This window comes from Phacochoerus africanus, chromosome 12 (genome assembly GCF_016906955.1).
Source record: "Phacochoerus africanus isolate WHEZ1 chromosome 12, ROS_Pafr_v1, whole genome shotgun sequence".
NCBI classification, from domain to species: domain Eukaryota; kingdom Metazoa; phylum Chordata; class Mammalia; order Artiodactyla; family Suidae; genus Phacochoerus; species Phacochoerus africanus.
This window is the reverse complement of record NC_062555.1, coordinates 52,567,557-52,588,135: the sequence shown is the minus strand read 5'-3', so window position 1 is coordinate 52,588,135 and position 20,579 is coordinate 52,567,557. Positions and strand designations below refer to the sequence as shown.

The following is a 20,579-nucleotide window of genomic DNA, read 5'->3' as shown; positions in this document are numbered from 1 at the left end:
TGGACACCTGCAGAGCAACATGTACCAAAACTCAGAAGCAAGGGAAGCTGTGAGGGAGAACCTGCCCTGAGCTTCTAGCCTGCCAGGCCGCAGTAAACCGGAGAAGTTAATTGCCAGCCTATAAAAACACAATGAGGATGAGGTCCCTTGATGGGTTTCCATCTATTAGCATCATAACAACTGCAGCAGTAGGTGAAACAAATGTGCTTTCCAGCCTCCCCACTCAAACTCTGCTAAAGTTCCATTTCAGAATCTGTGCACCTCATAGAAGGGTGACATGCTCATAACCAGACAAGGGACAAGAGGCTGGGAAAATGTGGCTGACTCCCAGTCCAAGGTGGCCTCTCTCTCAATTAACCAGAATGCCACTGTAAGGTACTGAGCAGCCATCCCCTTAGTGTTTCAAGACATTAGCAAGTCACAGGTGTTCCTGCTTGGTGATTTGGAAATCACAGAGGCCTCTGAGTGGTGTCTCTTTGCAGGGAAGATAAAAACACTCAGGAGGCAGCAAAGGAATTTCCTGAGTTATTTCACTACTGTAGGTGGGCCCAGAGTTGCCAGTAACATGTGAAACCCATTAACTTCCTCCCAATTTGTGGCCAGATCACAGTCAGCTAAGAGTCTCTGCCAAAACCCCAAGCAGAATTCCATGGTGGCAAACTAAGACGTCTATAGTCTGATGTGGCCTTTTGAAATTGAGGCGTCAATAATAACTGTAGCACCACTCAGCCCCCACCCTTTGGCCCTTCACACTCCCAGCAAAGAGAGTTTGGCTCTTATGCTTCTAAAATGCACTTGGAGGAGTTCCCTTGTGGCACATTGGGTTAAGGACCTGGTGTTGTCACTGCAGTGGCTCAGGTCATGCTGTGGTGCGAGTTCAGTCCCTGGCCTGGGAACTCCACATGCCTCAGGTGTGGCCAAAAAATAAAATAAAATAAACCCACTTGAAGGCTGTCAGCACAAGCCCCAGATGTGTGTGATCACCTCTCTTGCTGTAATATATTTAGAAACCAGTTAAAAACCACTTTGGAGTAAATCAGGGCATTTGGTGATGTATGTAGAACTGCACTGATAACCTGTATAATTTCCAAGCAGGTCCACACTCCCAAAGGAAAGCCTGCCCTGATCAAACATTTGCTGGTTCAAATTTCCATTGCTACCTACTTTTTTTTTTTGCCAAGTCCAAAGCTACTGGATTTGGCAAAAGTCCTCCAGGACTTAGCCACTGGATGTGGAAAAAGAACTTTTGATTAGGTTGGTGATGGGCTAGTCCCTGGTCCTGAGTGGGGAAGGCTTCCGCTCAGGGAGCAACAAACATGGAACTGAAGACCAAGGAACCAAGGATGGAGACCTTGAGATCACCTGGTACCACTCTTACATCTGGGCAACCAAGGACCCTGCCCTGGGCCCTGAGCTGGTCCTTCTCAGGGTAAGCCCCTGTCATGGAAAGCATTCACAGAGCTGAGAGGATATGCCCCCTCAACAACCCGAGCTCATGGCCCCCCTTCTAGACCCGAGAATTCCAACATCAAGTTGCTCAGAGACCCTTCCAGAGTCACCACCAGCCTCTTGCCCAGTTATATGCTCCATAGGGTGGCCCCCACAACCTAGAGTGTATCCTTAGGACATAAAATGTCAAGAGGCAGGTGCTTCCAGGGGAAGGGGTTGTCGGCCCCTTGTGGAGCAGCTAGAGAAGGAGACCAGGCTTTCCTGGGACCTGCAACGCTGCCACTGGGAGTTCACATGAGATTAACCCTGAAAAAGTTACATTTGCTTTAGCAACAGGAAGGCCACATCTACAAGGTGAGTGAGTGCCTCTAGGAGGTCCTGACAGGTCCCAGGAAATGTGCACAGGCAGCCTGGAACAGTGAGTCTGGTTGAATTAAGGAGGATTATTTCAACAAGGGTACTCCTCAACTAGAAAGCAAGAGGCAGCCACTAGAGGACTCACAAAGCCTCAAGGTAAGTCCATAGGATAATCTGCTAGAGGACTTAGGGAAATAAAGTCATGAAATTCAGACTTTTTTGAGCAATGGCATATCAAAATCTAAGTAGGCACAAGTATTCCAATATTAAAAGCCATTAGGGCATCTGTGAAAATAAAAAAAATAATAAAATAAAAACTTCTCATGAAAGGTATAATAGATCGATTGCAAGTGGGAGTTTCAGAAGCGAAATCTGAAAAACTGGTCAGCATGAGTTAAGCTCTTAAAAGCTCTTAAAGCCCTGGCTGTGCTGGGACAAGCCGATCATCGAAAAGGTTATATTGCTTGATACTAGATCACTTGCCAGTCTCAAGAAAACTTCCCTGCAACAGGGTACACTATAAAACCCCACAAAGTCCCAACTTAGCAGCACATCCTCTTGGGTATTAATTTGACTCCAAGAGACCCAAGGCTTAGCTAGAGAAATGAGATCTTCCGGTGTTAAAGAAGTGAGCACCTCACCTTCCTACACAGCTGCTTCTTGTAGGTCTAAGAACTGTGATCCCAGAAACTGTAGACATCTAAGAAAATGGCAAACTCTTACTAACACAACCTAGAATTACAATGGCCATTATGACGAACATTCCAACCAGACAAACATTTTCATTTAAGACATATATTTGAAAGTAACAGTTCCCAACCGACTGAATGGGAGAAAATATTTGCAAATCATAGATCTGTTAAGGAGTTACTATCCAAAATATATAAAGAATTCATACAACACAACAGCAAAAAAAAAAAAAAATCTGATTTTAAAATGAGCAGAGGATCTGAATGGACATTTTTCCAGAGAAGACATACGGATGGCCAACAAGCACCCGAAAATGTAGTCAACATCACGAATCATCAGGGAAATGCAAGCCAAAACCACAATGAGATATCAGCTCACATCTTCACAATGGCTATTATCATAAAGACAAGAAGTAACGGGTGTTGGCAGGGATGTGGAGAAAAAGGACCTTCTGTGCACTATTGGTGGGAATGTAAACTGGTGCAACCACTTTGGGAAACAGTATAGAAGTTCCTCAAAAAATTAAAGATTAAATTACCGTATGATTCAGCAATTCCACTTCTGGATATTTATCTGAAGAAAACCAAAAAACTAGCTTGAGAAGGTATCTGCACCCCCACATTCACTGCAGCATTATTTACAGTAGCCACAATACATTAATAACCTAAGTGTCCAATGATGGACGGATGGATAAGGAAATGTGGTATGTATATATACTATGGAATATTATTCAAACTATAAAAAAGTAACTCTTTCCATTTGCAACAACACGGATGGATCCTGAGGGCATGATGTTGAATGAAATAAGTCAGACAGAAAAAGACAAATCAAAAACAGAAAAGAGCTTATAGATACAGAGGACACATTGGTGGTTGCCAGAGGTAAACAGTGCACGGTGGGCATAATGTGTGAACGGGGTCAGAAGGCTACAAACTTCCAGTTATAAAGTAATTAAGTCCTGGGGCTGTAATGCACCGCCTGGTCAATACTGTGAATATTGTAATGCACCATAGTCAATACTGTGTGGCATATTTGGAAGTTGCTAGGAGAGTGAACTTTCAAAGTTCTCATCACAAGGAAAAAACGTGCAGTGCAGTTGTGTATGGTGACAGATGTTTGCTCGATTCACTGTGACGATCGCTTCACAATATATGCAAATATGGAATCACTATGTTGTACACCTGAAAATAATATGTTATTTGTGAACTAGACCTCAATAATGAAATCTTTTAAAGGGTTTTGTGTATTCAGACACTGGCTGTCTTGCAGCAACAAAGGTTTTCTAATCCTGCTGGTCTGAGTGGGTTTCAGTCAAAAGACTGCTTATTTTTTTTTTTATTTTCCCACTGTACAGCAAGGGGGTCAGGTTATCCTTACATGTATACATTATAATTACATTTTTCCCCCAGCCTTTCTTCTGTTGCAACATGAGTATCTAGACAAAGTTCTCAATGCTATTCAGCAGGATCTCCTTGTAAATCTATTCTAAGTCGTGTCTGATAAGCCCAAGCTCCCGATCCCTCCCACTCCCTCCCCCTCCCATCAGGCAGCCACAAGTCTCTTCTCCAAGTCCATGATTTTCTTTTCTGAGGAGATGTTCATTTGTGCTGGATATTAGATTCCAGTTATAAGTGATATCATATGGTATTTGTCTTTGTCTTTCTGGCTCATTTCACTCAGGATGAGATTCTCTAGCTCCATCCATGTTGCTGCAAATGGCATTATGTCATTCTTTGTTATGGCTGAGTAGTATTCCATTGTGTATATAGACCACCTCTTCCGAATCCAATCATCTGTCGATGGACATTTGGGTTGTTTCCATGTCTTGGCTATTGTGAATAGTGCTGCAATGAACATGCGGGTGCACGTGTCTCTTTCAAGTAGAGTTTTGTCTGGATAGATGCCCAAGAGTGGGATTGCGGGGTCATATGGAAGTTTTATGTATAGATTTCTAAGGTATCTCCAAGCTGTTCTCCATAGTGGCTGTACCAGTTTCCATTCCCACCAACAGTGCAGGAGGGTTGCCTTTTCTCCACAGCCCCTCTAGCACTTGTTATTTGTGGATTTATTAATGATGGCCATTCTGACTGGTGTGAGGTGATATCTCATGGTAGTTTTGATTTGCATTTCTCTTATAATCAATGATGTTGAGAAAAAAATACACTCAAGACTGCTTATTTTTTGTTTTCTTTTCTGCTTTGTAGATTGGGCCTTTCATTACATTTTCTTAAAATTTTCCTCCCTCTATTTTTCAAAGATGGGAAAGAAAAAACACTCTGTGCGACTTCTGCTTTTTTCTTCCCTTTTCTTCTCCTAGGTTTCCTAAGGTGAAGTGATGTGTTTCTCTTCTGTTGTGATGTTGAAGAAAACTAAGCGGTGGAGACTTCAACATCCTAACCTATGAATTCCAATTGGAGATGCAACCGACTCCATCGTCAACAAGAAGCAGTGGCTCAGAGTGGTGCTGATACCTTTTTTGATCAAAAGGGGGAATTGACAAGGCTAATGCACACACTGGGACTCACAAAAGGGGGGGCTTCCCACATCACAAATCTAACCCCAAGGCAGCCTGCACTTACAGAGAAACACCTGTCAAGGAAATCTAACACACACTAATCACAATCCTCCAAGTCGGCTTTAGGGAGCTCACCTTACCCTGGAAAACAGGACCTGCTGGCCTTAAAGTCCCTGGTCTCCTAGTCAAGCCCGCCCTGTTTCCATGTCACCTCTTTGAACATATAAAACCCCTTGGAAAGATACCCCCCCCATCCCTGGATTGTTTCCCTTGACTAAAGGACATCAAACCAGTTACTAGATGTGTTAAGCTGTGTCATTTGACATGCCCCCGTGAGGGACAAGGGAACCCCATTCCACGCTTATATTTCAGTGTTATTTCAGTGGAAAACTAGCAACCAAATCCAGATTGCTTCCCAGATGGGGATGAGATAAAAAGGATTTGAATAAAGGCACATGGCTCATTCAAGAGCCAGATATAAACAGAATAAAATTAAACCGGGGCTAGGATTTTGGGCGGAGAAAATTCTATTTTTCTTGCGGCTCTGCCAGAGCCTCAGCAACACAGGGCTGATATATAAGGTCTAATTTGCGATGCCACAAAGAATTCACAGGCTCAAATTTCCTTTGCTCCTCACTTTTTGTTCCAAGTCAGAAGCCACCGAAGCCGGCAAAGATCCCAGGCAGGACCAGCGGATCATAGGGAGAGGAGGCCCTCTAGTGTTGGGCCACTTTTCTGCCACCCAGCAGCACTATCCATTCACATATGTTTATCTACACTTATTACAATGCTGTTTCTCTGCGAAAACCTTGAATTAAATGTTTAAAGGGAGTATGAGTCTTTAAATCGTGGAATAACTTTAAAAAATTTAAGAATGGCAAAATATAAGCTATAGAACACATAATATTAGGAAAAGTCTTAAGTAATCAAAACTTATTTATTAAGGGCCCATTAAATCTTCAGGCCTGGGACAAGTACTAAGAGTAATTTTAAGAATTCCAGGATATGAAAAGGCAACTAAAATACCAGTGGTAAGTAAGTACCAAATGAATATGAGGATATTAAGTGTATGTCTTCCATGTATATACTCAACATTTACGAGATCAATCCCACGTTCCAGACACTCATCTAGGCGCCAGACTAGAAAGATGAAAGATATAGTCCCTGCCCACAGGGACTTATAGGTAATCAGGGGAAACAGACACATTACAATTGGGACTGAGAAATATTTTTTTTAAGGCCACACGTGTGGCATACAACAGCCACAGCAACGCCAGGTCCAAGCCAAATCTGTGACCTGCGCCAGATCCTTAACCCTCTGAGCCAGGCCAGGGATCAAATCTACATCCTCACAAAAACAATTTTGGGTTCTTAACCTGCTGAGCCACAACAGGAACTCCCCTGAACAATATTCGAAAATGCAGAACTTCTTTTTTTTTTTTTGCTTTTTAGGGCCATATCTGTGGCATTTGGAAGTTCCCAAGCCAGGGGTGGAGTCAGAGCTGCAGCTGACAGCCTATGCCACAGCCACATCAGATCTGAGCTGCATCTACAACCTACACCCCAGCTCATGGCAACACCAGATCCTTAACCTACTGAGTGAGGCCAGGGATCGAACCCACATCCTCATGGATATTAGTTGGGTTCTTAACCTACTGAGCCACCATGGGAACTCCCTAAAAATGTAAAACTTCTAAGTAGGGCTTCAAAGAAGGATAGAAGTTGCACAGACAAGGAGGGAGACTAGGAAGGATACAGCAGACCTAGGGAAGTCAAAGGCCCAAGAAGCCAGGTCTGGAAAGCACAGGTCAGGCCCAGGTCTGACTGAAGTTAGGGTTCCTACAGGGTAAGATGGGGAGGAAAGGTGGCACCTACGGGTACGTCCAGCCTCTCCCACACAACATTGTCATTCATTGATTCATTTGGCTTTTTTTTTTTTTGCTTTTTTTTAGGGCCATACCCATGGGCATATGGAGGTTCCCAGGCTAGGAGTCCAGTCAGAGCTGTAGCCGCCGAGCTACACCACAGCAAGGTAGGATCTGAGCTGCATCTGCCACCTACACCACAGCTCATGGCAACGCAGAATCCTTAACCCACTGAGTGAAGCCAGGGATGGAACCCACTCATTTGGCTAAGCATCTCCGCTATTTGGCCCTGACTGTTACAGAGACCAAGATGAGTAAAACATGGTCTGAAGCTCACAGTCCAGTGGGAAGGAGACACCTTTTGGGTTGAGTCTCTTTTTTGTTTGTTTTCTCCTTTTTTGGCCACACTGACCATATGGAATTCCCAGCCCATTCAACCTATGGTGCAGCTGTGGCAACACAAGATCCTTAACCCATTGTGCCCAGCCAGGGATCCGAACCTGCATCCTTGGGCACTCCAGAGGTGCTGCCGATCCCACTGCACCACGGCAGGAATTCCTTGGCTTGAGTCTTAAAGATGAGTAGCAGAAAAGAGGAAGAGGTGGAACACTGCGGGGAAGCCTCGAATCTAAAGCACTTCTATGAATGGTTCCATCTGACCAGAATCCAGGGAGATTCTGATACATAGTCATAATTCCTAATCCCCCCATGGAATTATGGAGGGACCAAGACAGGCTCTCCTTGAGGGGCCCCCACACAAAGATTACAGAGTCCTTTTCTCAGGACTCTGAGGAAGGGGCAGGAAGTGACACAGTTAGATTTTCACTTTTTAAATACAACTAGATACTGTATGAGAGATGAATTAGAGGGGCCCAACAGTCCAGCTGGTATTGATAGCAATTACACACTATTGGAGGAATTCTTTTTTTTTTTTTTTTTTTTCCTGCTTTTTAGGGCCATACCCACAGCACATGGAAGTTCCCAGGCTAGGGGTCGAATCAGAGCTGCAGCTGCCAGCCTACACCACAGCAACATCAGGTCTGAGCCGAGTCTACAACCTACACCCCAGCTCACTAACCCACTGAGCAAGGCCAGGGATCAAACCCATATCCTCGATACTGCTGAGCCACAATGGGAACTCCCCACTGGGGGATTCTTGAACTTGATCTTGGGGAATTTGATTAGCCAGAGAATCTGGAGCGAATTTTGTCTTGGCTGAAATTTCTTCCCATTATTTTCTAGAATTAATGATAACAGTAACTGTGTAACTGCCATTATTTATTGTCATTTAGAATATTCAAGGCCTGGTATTAAGAACCCAAACGAGAGGTGCTCCCCATCTCACAGACGGAGAAGTGAGGCCCCCAGAAGCTAGGTAATTAACTGAAGGTGATGTCACTGCCAAATACAGGAGCCTGGATTTTTCAGATTCCCAAGCCCACATTTTTTTCTAATTTTATGGCCTCACGCAAAGCATATGGAAGTTCCCAGGCCAAAGACTGAATCCAAGCCACAGCTGTGACCTAAACCACAGCTTCAGCAATGCCAGGTCCTTAACTCACTGCACAGGGCCAGGGCCAGAACCTATGCTACCAAAGCCACTGCAGTCAGATTCCTTTTTTTTTTTTTTTTTTTTCTTTTTAGGGCCGCACCTGAAGCATATGGAGGTTCCCAGGCTAGGGGCCTAATTGGAGCTACAGCTGCCGGCCTATGCCAGAGCCACAGCAACGTGGGATCCAAGCCACATCTGCAACCTGCACCACAGCTCACGGCAACGCCAGATCATTTAACCTACTGAACGAGGCCAGGGATGGAACCCCCATCCTCATGGATACTAGTCAAATTCATTTGCGCTGCGCCACAACGGGAACTCCCTGCAGTCAGATTCTTAACCCACTACACCATGGCAGGAACTCCTCAAGCCCACATTTTTTAACGCCATATAATATTCATTGTTTTACCATTCATCAAGCCCCCTTGTTGGTGACCTACGCTCTTGTTAGAATGTATGCCATTGTGTTATTTGCCTGAGATATTGCTAGTGGACATGGGAGGGATGCTTCGCTGCCAACACGTTAAGTGAAATCTGAAAAGTTCTCAGTATTAATGACAGAGTGTTATCTATCTGAATATGATAGCACAAACCTGAACATAAGTTATCTTTAAGGCTGAACTGGAGGCAAAACTTGCATTCATGGGATACTTCCCATCCTCCCAGAGAGAACGCCATCACTTAACATCATAACTGGGTTTGGTACCGCAGGGAGGTGCTAAACCAAGAGGGAATTATGGAATGTTCCAATGAGAGAAGGGATTTTCCTCTAACAGCTTTCATCAACATGTACCCTGTGAGCTAGTCTTAATCCAAATCCATATTCTGCTCCAACATGGCAGCCAGTATCATGAAGTCAATCAAACATCCTGAGAGTTCTTCCGGGAGCCAGGGCAGTAACCAAGACTCTGAATTACTAATAAAAACAGAAAAAGGAGAGATTCTGGAAGCAGCAATCAAGGTGTCTGTTACATCTGTCTGTGGGTACCAGCTACACTTTACAACTGGATGCTCTCAGTGCCTTGAATTGCTGCTTCCAGGGGTGACGGTGTTCAAGGCAATTTTGGCAACATCAAAGCGCTTTCCCTTGACTTCTGCCTTATCTCCAGAATTCAGTGGAAAAGTGAGAAAGGCTTCTTGCCCTACTGAATAAGTATTCTGGATAGAAGATCTTGCATTGACATGAGTGAGCAAAATTCTCTTACCGTGATATTCTATTACTTCCCAACAAGAATAATTTCCTTTTTCCCCCCTTGTTTCTGCCCCTTCTGTTCCCTCCTTCCTTCCTCATACCTGCTCTTTTTCCTGGCTCTCGTTTCTCTCCTGGAGGACTTTCAGTACCAAGTACCTCCTAACAAATGACTCATCTTTGGAGCTCCTGCTGTGGCACAACGGAATTAGCAGTATCTTGGGAGGGCTGGGACACAGGTTCGATCCTCGGCCCGGCTCAGTGGGTTAAGGATCAGGCCTTGCCACAGCTGCAGCTTAGGTTGCAACTATGGCTCAGATCTGATTCCTAGCTCAGGAACCCCGTATGCCCCAGAGTGACCAAAAAAAAAAAAAAAGAAGAAGAAGAAAATGACTAATCCTTGCACACTGCCTGAATGCTCTTTGGAAAATGAGCCCAGGATGTGCTCTAAACTCAGTCCTTCAAAGAAGCTTCTTTCCCACTTTCCTCTTAGTACTTAGAGTCTACATCTAGTAATCACTTTCCACCTTGAATGTTTCTATTTGAATAGGCAGCTGGAGGTAATCAAAGCATGACCTAAGTGGTCATTTACTATTGGCAAGCTCCTTTTATCCAGAAGCTTACCATGAATCACACTGCAAAATAATAGAAAAGTACCGAGTGATGGCTGGTATTAATAAAACCACGTCAGCTGAGGACAGAACAAACCAAGCTTTGCCACTGGGAGACTGGAATTGCCTTATTAGCTCTGAAGGATTGTCCAGCGGGCAAATCCGAGCTACGTGCTCACAAACAAAGGGTTGTACTCAGAGAGACAGCCTCAAACACCAAGACGATGGGGAGCTGGTTTAGACCTCTGCCATGGTTACAGCTCCAGGCTTTGTTCCTTAAAATGACAGAGCCAGACTGTTAACCAGAATGCCCATGTATTACCATACAATGAAATGCAAGGGTTTTCGGTTTTATCTAGGAGGAAAAAACTACCGAAACTATCAGGTTAGCTGAGTGTGCATCTGACATTAGAGAAAGGGAAGTAAAGACCAGTCCAGCTGACCTGGCGGGACTAGTCATCCTCCTCCACTGTCACACATCCTTACATTCACAAGCACTGACATATGCTCCTGGGTGCCACTGTTCCAGGTGCTGGGGATTGAGAAGTGAGCAAACCAAGACTCTGCCAGCTTTCAGAGTTTACTGCTATTGAGAGGAAAGGCAGAAAGAAAACAGATAAATACGCAGTCCAATGTCAAAGAGAAGTACTGGCGAAGAAGTAAAAATAGGGAGTTCCCCGCTGTGGCTTAGTGGGTTAAGAATGCTACATAGTGTCAGTGAGGATGTGGGATGATCCCCAGCCTCATTGGCTTAATCTGAGGGTTAAGGATCTCATGGTGTCACAAGCTGCAGCATCGGTCACCGATGCAGCTGGGATCCTGCATTGCTGTGGCATAGGCCTTCAGCTGGAGCTCCAATTCAACCCCTCGCCGGGGAACTTCCATACGCCGCAGGTGCCACGTAAAAGAAAAGGAAAGGAAAGAGAGTAATGTATCCTGAGGAAGGGACCTCAGAGAAGAGGACTGAGGGAGGGGGGAAAGCCAGGCAAGCATCTGGGGGAGAGGCCAGCACAGTGGAGCAGAGGGTCGTGCAAAGGGCCCTGGGGAAACATGCCTGGTGTGCTCAAAAGGACTGGCTTTGCTTCTTAACAAATATATTGTAACAAACATACTGTGCACCCAGAGGAGGCTTTTCAACCTCAAAGTAGAGTGTGCTTTTTATAACGAGGTTGCCACTTCGGAATGGCAACTTGCATCTTCCCACTGTCATTTCCATCCTCTCCCTCTCAAACTTCCCCGGAGATAACTAAAGCACGGAAACATCAGCAAAGACAAGGGTGCTGAAAAATAGCACAGCGGGCCCTCAGCAGGCCAGAAACGTTGAGAGCTTTGTGGACGGTGGGGCGGTGGGACGCCGCAGAGGGGGGGCGGGATTGGCAGCAAAATTGGATCAGGGCTGACTAGTGAGCGATTCCTCACGTGCAAAGTAAAGCGAGCCTACTGGGAAGTGGAAGAGCCCTCCCCTTACAGAGCCCCATAAAATCCGTCAAATCCTCGCACTCGGAGCTGATTTAGACAAGAATGCGCCAAAGGAAGCGGGGCGGGGGTGGGGTGTGGGGGGACGGGGAGCGGGGACTGGTCCATACCCTCAGCCACACGCAGCCGAGCCAACTCACCAGGTCAGGGGTGGATGTGCCTGCCAGTCTCCTCACGTGGCCACAGTGGGCCAAGGAGCAGGAGAACGCGGACCAGAGTGACCTGCGTGCTCCACAACTTCCGGAAGACAGACAAGGGTCATTGATAATGGTTTTGCTTCCGGGTTAACTCCAGCCCAATTCCCACCCGTAGAAACACTCAGAGGCTCTCGCAAGCAGTTGGGGGCTAGGATGGGGTCAACCAAGATTTGCAAACTCCCGTCTGTGCTGTACCCCCAGCGCCATTGGGGAGGGGGGCTCACCATCAGAGCATCTCCTCCCAGCGCCCACCCGGTGGAGGAAGCCCTAAGGGAATTCCCTGCGGTGCTCTGCTTCTCCCTGCCCCCACCCAGCACCAGCCTGTCCCTTAACTGGGGAGCTTGTCTTTTCCCTGGTAGGTGTGATGTGACTCTTGCCCACTCCGTTTATGTTTTTCTTTTCTTTCTCTTTTGTGTGTGTGTGTGGGTGTGCGCGTGTGCTTTTTAGGGCCGCATCTGGGGCATATGGAGGTTCCCAGGCTAGGGGTCAAATCCGAGCTACAGCTGCCAACCTACACCACAGCCACACAAACGGCAGGATCGGATCTGGGTCTGTGACCTACCTCACGACTCATGGCAAGGCCAGATCCTTAACCCACTGAGCAAGCCCAGGGATGGAACCTACGTCCTCATGGATGGTAGTCAGATTCGTCAACCACTGAGCCACAATGGGAACTCCCGGTTTACATTTTCTCTGTATAGTTTCTCAGGGTTTTTCTTTTCTTTTCCCAGCCTATACTAGATTCCTTAAATTCTCTTTGTTCTGTGCTATACTCTTTATGAAGTTCTACATTCTCTTTTTTTTTTTTTGTCTTTTTAGCTATTTATTGAGCCGCTTCCGCCGCATGTGGAGGTTCCCAGGCCAGGGGTCTAATCGGAGCTGTGGCTGCCAGCCTACGCCAGAGCCACAGCAACGCAGGATCCAAGCCGCGTCTGCAACCTGCACCACAGCTCAGGGCAACGCCGGATCGTTAACCCACTGAGCAAGGGCAGGGACCGAACCCTCAACCTCATGGTTCCTAGTCGGATTCGTTAACCACTGCGCCACGACGGGAACTCCTACATTCTCTTTCTAATCTACCAGAGCTTTACTTCCATTTCTTCCATTTTTAACAAACTCAAATTGCTTCTTCCAGCAACTTCAATAATTAAATACTATTTTCACCTGCCTCTTCTCCAAATCAAACAAGATGCTATGTTGACTTCTTATAGCCCTTCAACCACTTAAGCTTGGTTGAAAGAACATTAAACTTTAGTTCTAAGATTGTAAAGATTATTGTAGGGGCTTTTTTTTTTTTTAGCTTCAAATAGACATTGGTTTTTAGAGCACTTTTATGTTCACTTTCTGTACTTTTGAGCAGAAGGTACAGCGTTCCCATAGATCCTTTGCCCCTACCCCATTCACATACAGCCCCTCCCGCTATCGAAACCCCACACCCCAGTGGTGCATTTGTTCCAATAGATGAACCTACACTGATATCATTATCATCAAAATCATAGTTTATGTTAGGGTTCACCCTTGGTGATGTACATTCTGTGGGTTTTGACAAATGTGTAATGACTTGTGTCCACCACTATAGTGTTTTACAGAGTAGCTTCACTGCCTTAAAAATCCACTGTGTTCCCCCTATTCATCCCTCTCTTCCCCAACCCCTGGCAACCACTTATCCTTAACTGTCTCCAGAGTTTTGCCTTTTCCAGGATGTCACGTAGTTAGAATCCTACAGTATTGCACTTTATCATATTGGGTTGCTTCGCTTAGTAATATGTGTTTAATGTTCCTCCATGTTGTTCATTTCTCTTTGTGCTGAATAATATTCCATTGCCCGGATGTACCAGAGTTTATTAATCCATTCACCTACTGAAGGATATCTTGGTTACTTCCAAGTTTTGGCAATTATAAATAAAGCTGCCATGAACATCCACTTACAGGTTTTTCAATGGATGTGTGGACATAACTTTATAACTCATTTGGGTACATACCAAGGAGTACACATGCTGGATTGCATGGTAAGAGTATGTTTGCTTTTGTAAGAAACTGCCAGACTTCCAAAGCGGCTGTACTATTTTGCAATCCCACCAACAATGGATGAGGGTTTCTTTTGTTCCACATTATCACCAGCGTGTGTTGTTGTCAGTATTTGGCAAATTTTTTTTTTTGGCTATTCGAATGGTATGTAGTGATATCTAGTTGTTGTTTTAATTAGAAATTCTCTAAAGACATAGACTGTTTAGTTTTTGAAATCCTTTAAAAATGTATTTGTTTAGTCCATTTTGGCTGCTATAACAAAATCCAGAGACTGGCCAGCTTGTAAACAATAGAAATTTATTTCTCATGGTTCTTAAAGCTGAATGTCCAAGATCGGGGGGCCAGCATGACCAGATGAAGGCCCTCTTCTGGGTCACAGACTTCTTTTATCCTCATGCAGCAGAGAAGGCTAGGGAGCTCGTGAGGCCTCTTCTTTAAGGGCTCTAATCCCACTCAGGAGGGCTCCACGCTCATGACCTAATCACCTCCCAAACACCCCACCTCCTAACACCATCAGCATGGGGGTTAGGATTCCAACATATGAACATATGAGCACAAACATTCAGACCATAACAGTATTAAACCTCATGACTCCATGAACAGCAATTATTTAAATGTAGTTTTTCCAGGTATTCATGGTTTCATCACTCACTATAGCATTCTGCTTCCTTTTTTGAGTTTATTCACTTAATCCACAAATACTGACCTGCCAATAACCACAAGCTCACATTCTCTGTCTTCCTGGAATATACATCCCACCCCACCCCACCCCCACAGAGCTATCAGTTATATTGTTTGGCTGGAGTATGCCCTTAAGTCTCTCTCTCTCTTTTTTTTTTTTTTTAAATTTATTCTTGCCCCAGAAGGACACAGGCTCATCCTTGACCTCCTCCAGGTCTTGGATCAGATGTCAGCTTCTCAGCACTTCCAAATCCACACCATTTACAAGAACATCTTCCTGCTCACAGCATTCTCTGTGTTATTCTCCTGCAGCACGCTTCTCACACTTGCAACATCACATCATCACTGAAGGCAACAAGAATTTTAAGACACACATTATTATGCTGTGTGTCACTAAAAGATTTGAGAGCTGAGTCATGGCCTTAATGTTGCATCGCACTGCTCAGGTTCCTTTGAGTAAGTCAGGGATTTTACAGCCCTGGGTTGAAATCCTTGGCATGTGATAGGCATCCATTTGCAAATACAGCCAATAAGGCAGTATGCAGCCACAGCCACTTGGAGGTACCTGCCTTTAAGATGTCAAAATATCACTGGTTGTTTATAAGAAAATAAGGAATTGTGGTCATTCTTCCAAGAATGAATATTCGCTTCTTGGTTTCCATGACTTTCGTCTTGAAAGCCATATAAATTCATCTATTTACATTTCATTTGATAATCTCACTTTATGGGAAAAGATATGTGATATGCTCTTCCACATTAATTAGCACAACTCAGCTTCTCATTTTTGACAACTACCATATGATATCACTTATATGTGATATATATGACACAAATGAACTGATCTACGGAACAGAAACAAACTCAGATATAGAGAACACATTGTGGTTGCCAAGGAGAAGAGGGGTGGGGGAGGGATGGACTGAGAGTCTGGGATGAGCAGATGCAAATGATTACACATAGGATGGATAAACAAGATCCTACCGTAGAGCACAGGGAACTATATTCAATATCCTGTGATAAACCATAATGGAAAAGAATATGCAAAAGATATATATGTATAACTGAGTCATTCTGCTATAGCAAAAACTAACACAACATTGTAAATCAACTATACTGCAATAAATCCACTTTTCAACAAACATTTTCATTTCAAGTCTAAACAGCATTTTGAGTCTTTAAGTTCTTAATACCACAAACTCATCCTCAGGTGACTGATGATCTTAGTGCTAGGTACAGTGGGAAACTGTTACCTTTTCTCCATTTAAAATTCACAGACTAACAAGCTGGGGGGAAGAAAGTCTCTTGATCCAGGGATCCAGGGATCCTGAAAGCCTGGTCAGGAAATAACACCAATCGAAGCCTGGGTGCTCGACCCAGCATTCATCTCATTCATTCAGTATGATTCAGTGAGTTCCCAGTAGTGGCTCCAGGCACTGGGCCAGGCACAGGACAACATGAGGCATGTCCAGTATCTGTGGGGAAATAACTGAGCAAATCTGTCATTACAATGAAGTTAAATTTTACTGAGCAGTTATTCATTCTCTCACACGGTGCTCTTTCCTAAGAAACATATCCACTCTATTCAAATAATAAAAATGCTTTATGGTGAAGGAACTGGTTGAACTGAGACACTGCCACATGGATTCCACTTCCCCAAATGATTCACTGAAGGCCCCTTTTCCAAATTTCAGGTAGGAGCATCCCAAAGTGCTTCCTCCAAGAACAGGGGAGATTCCAACTTTTTTTCTTTTCTTTTCTTTTTAGGGCTGCACTTGTGGCATAGGGCAGTTCCCAGTCTAGGGGTTGAATCAAACCACAGCTGGGACCTGCACCACAGCCATAGCAATACCACATCCAAGCCATATCTGTGACCTATACTTCAGCTTTCGACCCAACGCAGCTACAGGCCTATACCCCAGCCACAGCAACACTGGATCCTTAACCCACTGAGCGAGGCCAGGTATCGAACCTGAATCCTCATGGATACTAGTCGGGTTCTTAACCCACTGAGCCATAAGGGGAACTCTGCGATTCCAACTTTCAAGGGCCTCACGCCCCAGTGCCCCACAGCCCTCGTAGGCAGACAAATCTCTGCAACCTTTAACTATGACATGGAATTAGAGCTTAGGCCCAAGAGAAATATATATTTATATATATTTATACACACTCCCGCACATATATATACATATATATTTTTAAATCGTTTTACCACATTTTAGCACATGCTTAGATTTTGCCATAGAAGAGTCTCATTTTGCCACCCTCTGTACTTAAAAGCAGCTGAACCACATGCATTTCTTTGTGATAAATTTCTTTTGCTTAATATTGTAAGATTCATCCCTGTTGATGAGTGGAGCTGTTGTGCTCTTCTTCCTGGTGCGGTACAGAATTCTATCTGATGACTTTCTCACCATATATTCATCTATCCTATGGTGATAAACATTGGCATGTATTCCTTTTCGGGTTGCTGTGAATATCCTTATATTTGTCTCCTGATACACATACAGAGCAGTTTCTCAGGTACATGTGGGGCAGGTAAATCCCTAAAATGGCCTCACAAGACTTCCCACCCTCATCCCTGGGACCGTGGCAGTGAGGAAGCAGCACACTTGTGATGATAGTAAATTACATGGCCAAAGAGATTTTGCACACATAATTACAGTCACTAATCAGTTGGCTTGGGAGTTAACTCAAAAACCCTCAGGGGACTTGGGTCTCCAGTGCTGCTGTTTTCTAGCTGTGTGACCTCAGGCAAGTTCCTTGACCTCTCTATGCCTAGTTTCCCCATAGAGAAATAGAGGGTAATGAGAGGATATCGCTCTCGGGTTGTAGTGAAGATGAACAGATAAAGAACTTGGCAGAGGTAACCTGCTACAATTTCAGAAAACCAGAAGGATCCTGATGGAGCAGCCAGTATGATTGGGGTCACAGCTTCCATCATAGAGAATTGGACTCTATGGAACAGTATGGAGGTTCCTTAAAAAGCTATATACAGAACTACCATATAATCCAACAACCCCACTCTGGGGCATATATCCAGAGAAAACCATAATTTGAAAAGGTCCATGCACCCCAATGTTCACAGCTGCACTGTTTGCAATAGCCAAGACATGGAAGCAACCTAGATGTCTATCAACAAAGGAATAGATAAAGATGTGGTACATATATACAACGGAATACTACTCAGCCATAAAAAAGAATGCAATAATGCCCTTTGCAGCAACATGGGTGGACCTAAGTGAAGGAAGTCAGAGAAAGACAAATATCATGAGATCACTAATAACGTGGAATCAAAAAATGATACAAAAGACCTTATTCACAAAACAGAAACTGACCCAAAGATTTTGAAACCAAACTTATAGTTACCAAACGAGGAAACATTTGGGGGAAAGGTAAATTGTGAGTTTGGGATTAACATATACACACTACTATATATAAAACAGAGGAATTCCCATTGTGGCTCAACGGTAATGAACTCAACTAATATCCATGAGGACGCAGATTCGATCTCTGGCCTTGCTCAGTGGGTTAGGGATCTAGAGTTGCTCTGAGCTGTGGTATAGACCACCAGCTAGAGCTCTGATTTCATCCCCAGTCTAGGAACTTCCATATGCCACAGGTGCAGCCCTAAAAAAAAAAAAAAAAAAAAAAAAAAAAACAAAAGAAAAAACCAACATAAACAAGGACCTATATAGCACACAGATATCCACTCAATGTTTTGTAATTACCCATATGGGAAAAGAATCTGAAAAGGAATGTATAACTGATTCACTCTGTTGTACACCTGAAACTAACACAACACTGTAAATAAACCATACTATAGTAATTTTTAAAATAAAGTAAAATGAAAAAGAAACTGGACTCTATTACATTGGCAAGGGAGATGGTTTCAGCACAAAGCAGTAATCTGCTCAGATTTGCACTTCAAGAAAGAAACCCAATATTACGAAAAAGATTGGAAGCAGGGAATGGAGGAAGAGAGTCCACGTGAGAAATGGTTCCATGGTTTGCTCACTTGGTGTGTGACTTTATTTCCAACGGCTCCTGGGTGGATGGCAGCACCCCTGCCCCCAACAACCCCAGCCTGCGCCTTCCTTACTCACTGCGGATCCAGAGCTGGTTCCCAGCGGGCTTCACCATGGATTCCCCAGATGAATGAATGAACAGGTGAAACTGATCCTCACGCTGGCTCGGGACATAAAAAGGCCACTTAGCCCATTTTACACATGAGAAAAAGACACGTCCGGAGGCTGAGGGACTCGTGGACTCCCCCACAGTAAGAGGCAGCTCTGGGACCAGAAAAGGGGAACTTTTCCTCTGTGTGCAGGAACCCGGCAGATCAAACGGACGTGTCTGGGCCACATCAGTTCCCCTCAGATCAAGAACAGGAAGGTGACAGAAATGAACACAACATGGTAAATCGACGACACTTCAATTTTCAAAAAAAAATGGAAGATGACTATTCTGGAAAGAAACTCCTAAGGCCAACAGAGGAAACTAATAACAATAAATTCATTAATTAATTGCAATTCAAATTAAAAATTTTAAGTTCTGCTGATGCACACTAGGTGGCAGCATCTTGCATCATTCTGAGGACAGTAACTGCAGCAACCGGTCCCCAAAGGGCAGGATCCGTACAGACCCTACACTTAGCTGAGGCTTGATTTTCAGTTTCATGACCATTCATTTCTGCACATTAAAACAGCCTCACAGAAAGGATCAGGTCCTGAGTTGTAGAAGCCTGTGGTCACCAACCTACCTCTTGCCATTGTGGGCATGTGTGGCTGCTTTGCCTTGTCACTGAAGACGTGTCCCCCACCCCCACCCCAAGGGAAGCCTTGCTTCCTAGAAGCTTCTGAAGTAGGGTTCTTCCATGGAGAGAAGGGGTGGCAGGGACAGAGGTGTTCCCTGGGCCTTAGAATGCGTCGGCAACACCTCTCATGGGCCTCCCTTCCTGGCCCACTGACTTCTGCTGAGCCCGGCCAGCCCTGGGCATGTTGGTGGCAACAGATCACACCTTTCAGTACCTAAGCCTCCTCTTTCAGGGACCCATCTTTCTTTTTTTTCTTTTTTCTTTTTTTTTTCTTTTTCTTTTTAAGGTCACACCTGCAGCATATGGAAGTTTCCAGGCTAGGGGTCGAATCAGAGCTGCAACCACCAGCCACAGCCACAGCCACACCAGATTCGAGCTGCTTCTGTGACCTACACCACAGCTTGCAGCAACGCCAGCTGGGCCTACTGAGCAAGGCCAGGGATCAAACCAGCATCCTCCCCTCATGGACACTGTCAGGTTCTTAACCTACTGAGCCACAACGGGAACTCCCAAGACCCATCTTTTAGTGGGAAATATTTACTGAGCACCTCCTCGGTGCCAGGCATCATGCCCACACATCAGCCCCCAGCACCAGGTGCCTTTGCCCCCGTACCATCCACCCCAGCCATCCTCCTGCTCCCAGATCCTCAGGCTCCTGTTCAAGGCCCAGGCTGTCTCCTTTCTTCCCAAACCAAAAGGGAACATCCTGGCTGTTCCCAGGGCTTGAGGACGAATCAGGGTCTTTGCCAGGCAGCAGGGGTAACTGTTCTCTCTCCCCAAGTGACAGCACGTTGAAATTTTCACAGATTTAAACAGTGGTAGGAGAGTTCCCTTCGTGGCACAGCAGAAACAAATCTAACTAGTATCCATGAGGATGCAGGTTCAATCCCTGGCCTTGCTTAGTGGGTTAAGGATCTGGTGTTGCCATGAGCTGTGGTGTAAGTCACAGATGCAGCTTGGATCCTGAGTTGCTATGGCTGTGGTGTAGGCTGGCCACTCTAGCTCCAATTCGACCCCTAGCCTGGAAACTTCCATATGCCTCAGGTGCAGCCCTAAAAAGAAAAAAAAAAAAAGATTTAATGAAAATAAATAAAGAAATAAACCATGGTGGGGACTTTACAGATAAATACCACAGGCTCAGAGACAAATTCGGGAG

The 20,579-nt window shown here is 44.8% G+C and overlaps 1 long non-coding RNA gene across 1 annotated transcript; it reads right to left on the bottom strand.

Annotated features, from left to right (window-relative positions):
- Positions 1-14,212: 14,212 nt before the first annotated feature.
- On the bottom strand, positions 14,213-16,395 carry LOC125112598 (uncharacterized). The gene is made up of 2 exons (XR_007131194.1): positions 15,861-16,395; positions 14,213-14,955 (listed from the first exon to the last, which is right to left on the bottom strand). It is a non-coding gene; the product is annotated as an uncharacterized LOC125112598 (long non-coding RNA).
- Between the last annotated feature and the right edge of the window lie 4,184 nt (positions 16,396-20,579).